Source organism: Vanacampus margaritifer, chromosome 4 (genome assembly GCF_051991255.1).
Source record: "Vanacampus margaritifer isolate UIUO_Vmar chromosome 4, RoL_Vmar_1.0, whole genome shotgun sequence".
NCBI lineage: Eukaryota > Metazoa > Chordata > Actinopteri > Syngnathiformes > Syngnathidae > Vanacampus > Vanacampus margaritifer.
Genome location: NC_135435.1, coordinates 20,878,392 through 20,882,157, shown reverse-complemented (window position 1 = coordinate 20,882,157; position 3,766 = coordinate 20,878,392). Strand labels below are relative to the sequence as shown.

Below are 3,766 nucleotides of genomic sequence, written 5' to 3'. Positions count from 1 at the left end.
TCTGCGGCATTATAGAAAATGCTAAGTCTTAAGCATTTAGCCTGCGTTATACATTTAAAGTATTTGCAAGTATGTTCAAACCAATTAACAAGTATGCTCAAATGTAATGTATTTGCAAATTCGTTCCAGTCAAAAATGTTTACTACACATTGCCAGTTTCAATGCTTTTATAGCAAAAGTCTTCTAGCTGATGATATGTAAGAGGATAATGTATGCTACAAAAGATTCATATACAAACAAAAAAAACAAGAAAACCTTTATTCATTAATTTTTTTTACATGTTCAGAAGCATCTCCACGAGTGTTTTTTGCCGACAGATGTTGACCATAATTGCAGCGTTTAGTGCTCCTGTTTTGATATGCAACAGTGATAATTATGACGCAGCTGCTGACAGAAGAAGACGTCCTCACATCTCGGCCGCTGTCGCAGTTGAGAAGGTTTTAACGCCACATCTGCTCGCCGTTGTCGGTTGCCAGTTAGCGCGAGCGGAGCAGCAGCCGATGGCATCGCTCTCGATTGTTCGCTCATTTGCGGAATCTGTTGCATCAAACACAATAACACCCATGCGACCTCTCTTGTTTTTTAGTGAGGTCGTTACAATCTGCTTTTAATTGGGCTTGCTTGTCATGTGGGTTACTGACTCATTGTAATGTGATGCATGATAATCAAATGGTGTGAAAGTACGTGTGAATACACCTATTAAAACAGGAGTGGGGCCATTTCAGTTTCTATAAAGTCCTCTGACGGCCATATTGAATTTATGATAAAATATGTTGCTATGCTTGAACAAACTAATCACATTTCCAGTTATGCTCTAGAAGAAACACACAAAATCCATACTTGAGAGATTTGAACCCAGAGCCTCTTGACCATCAGGAAGACAAGCTAACAACTGTGCTGCCACAAAATCCACAATGTGTTAGCTTACTTTAGCTAGCTACATTTAGTTAGCTCCATTCTAATAGCTCATTTAAGCTTTTTGCTTATTGAATGGTTTTCTATCTTGGAATCAAGCCCTTGTTTACGCCTCTCTTCCCAGTATTTATGGCAAGCGTCTCCCCTGATAGAGAACCCCGGGATCATGTTTTTAAAGCAACAACAAAACAACAATAAAATCCAGTTGCCTTCAGGCACACTAGGAGCTACGTTGGGGGAATTAAGGAAATGTGAGAAATCTTACTTACACTCTCCTGGGCGGTAGAAGAGGGATGAGTGTCGGATAACAGGGATCACAAGGCGAGTGGTGGGATAATGAGGATACGCTCAGACGTCATCCCTTCACCCTCCAACCTGGCGGCGCAGCGAATTTTGCTGCAGCTTCTTTTTCCGCCATCACGGTTGAAATATATCACCTGTTCAGTGAATCCCTCGGGATGTCTTTGCTTTTTTACTGGATGCCTTGTTTCAACAACAGAGAAACGCAGAACACATAATGGGTAGTAACTGGAATGGTTCATCCAGACTGTTGTTTGCACATGGGAAATAAAAGGTTAGGGCCACCACACACCGAACAACACAGGCCAAAGCCAATGAAGTGACAAACCAAGGGGGTGAGCCAGGCAGGCACATCGACCAATGTAAAGGAAAACTGCAATCCTGATCGGGTTTTGAAGCTTCACGTACAATCCATATAATACCTGGTACCGGTACTTCACAGTATTTGGTCCACTTACACAATCTAATAACATCCAATAAAAAAAAGCTGTATTTGTTATTAAGCTGATTTGATATATTGAATATATAGGGCAACTTATTAGAAACAGCTCCAAACCTATATAAACTACAATGACAATAGTTGGGTTTCAATCCACCCATTTTTATTAGAATTTTAAAGAAATGCGAAAATAAAAGTGAATGGAAACGCTAGAAATTCGAAAAAGGGCGCAAAATTTGCCCAAAAAGTTTTTACACTTAGAGGGGGTGGATTTTGAAGCGTATCGAAAAAGGGAAAATGCAAATTTTTTGCGATAACAGCTGGCAAGACCGGATACACGTCACACGTACGTTTGTAGTCCCAAGGCAATATCGGATGATAAAGTAAGGTATGTTTATTGTTTGGGGTTACGACAAAACAAAAATCTTTTTGGAATGAATTAAAGAAGCGAATATGAATGCTATTTTAGATAGAAAACAGCAAAGAAACGCTACGGTTGATCAAGGATTACAAAAGCAAATTCATACGACGTCATTGCACGGCGCAGTCGCTTCCTGGTCTTCTTCTTCTTCTTTTAAATTACTGGCGGATCCCATCTCTATGATGTATACCGCCACCTACAGCGGAGAAATCCCCTCTCAATATTTGCAAAAGAAGAACAGATGGAAACGGGCATAAATCGCATGTCCGTTTTGCAAATTTTCAGTAAATTGGCTTAAAAAATTCGAAACAATTGGATGGAAACCTGACTAATAATGAATGCATTGTATAGTTTACTTAAGCAGTGGTTCTCAACCGCGGTTCTCGAGTACCTCTATCCAGCCAACACAGGTGTTTTAAACGATCAGCTAATTAGCAAGGTCTGCATGAAGCCGATCACAATCCTCAGCTGTGTTAGCTAAGCGAGATGGAAAACAAGCCGGATCAGGGTAATAAAGTTTTTGTTTCACTTAATCACGAGTTACCTAGCAATTCAAGTAAAAATAAAACAAAACAAAGCCTATGTTATGAAGTACATGAGCAACAAGACGTTTTATCTCCGTTTCCTGACATGTTCTATACTTTGAAGTTAAGAACATGCCAGTCAATGTTTCACCTTAACAGCCTCAGCTCGCTCGACGTCTTCAAGCAAAATAGTTTTCTCTTCAACACTCCATTTTCAAAATGTTTTCATCTTTGTCAAATCTTTGAGTTCACTACTTGCAATAATGCTTTTGACTCTAACGAGATAGACAAGTTTGCGCTTTCATGACTTTCATTATTCATCCCATCAAGCAGCGTTGACACATCAACACCCGACTAGGCTGTGACATGAACGTCATAAGTCGCACAAGAGCTTCCAAAATAACGTCACGTACTGTACATGCAAGCAGAACTGCAGCTCTCAGTGACACAACCTCTAGCAGACGAAATGTTCCTCTACAACTGTTTTCACAGTCTACGTGTGAACTCCTTTCTCTGTAGACTCCTTTTACAAATCTCAAACAGAATTATTCAGTCGTAGCCCGTGGCCAAGAAGACGGAGCTAGAAGCAGGCAGACGGTTAGCTGGCTAGCTAGATAAATCGATGGATGGACAGATAGTATAACTTGTTTTGTCACTCACTGTTTTGCTTTGTCTTTGTCTCTTTCGCTCCACTGAAGGATCTTGAAACCTTACTTTCTCACACTTTGCTTTAAACCTTAAATCCTTTGAGGGTTTGAGGAAGGTGGCAGAGTTTGCGTTCCAGTTGGCTCTTTAATGAAATGAAACCTCAAGTAGTTCCTGAATCAACAAGGGTGCGGGTGAGACCCTTGAAGAAGTGCCAACAAAGACATCACTTGCTTCATTTTGTCCTTTTAACACTTCAAAATAAAAAAATGCAAATCCCTAAAGTTAAGGCATCCTCAGTTTTCAAGATTAAAGGATGTCAATCTGGATTATGATTCCTCATTTTTGGCACTAATTTGTGTTGATTGTTGAAGTGTAGGAGAAGAAAATTTTGAACACACTTTCGGGAAGCTTCTGAAGAGATGCAAATGAACGTCACATTAACATACAGCCACCAGAGAAAGATCTCGGTTTGTTGTATACAAACAATTATTTTGTCTTTGTGACCTTTCCCTGTGAGTG

At 40.0% G+C, this 3,766-nt stretch overlaps 1 long non-coding RNA gene across 1 annotated transcript; it reads right to left on the bottom strand.

Annotated features, from left to right (window-relative positions):
- Positions 1-241: 241 nt before the first annotated feature.
- On the bottom strand, positions 242-3,423 carry LOC144051123 (uncharacterized). Its single transcript, XR_013294000.1, has 3 exons — positions 3,260-3,423; positions 1,185-1,398; positions 242-537 (listed from the first exon to the last, which is right to left on the bottom strand). It is a non-coding gene; the product is annotated as an uncharacterized LOC144051123 (long non-coding RNA).
- Between the last annotated feature and the right edge of the window lie 343 nt (positions 3,424-3,766).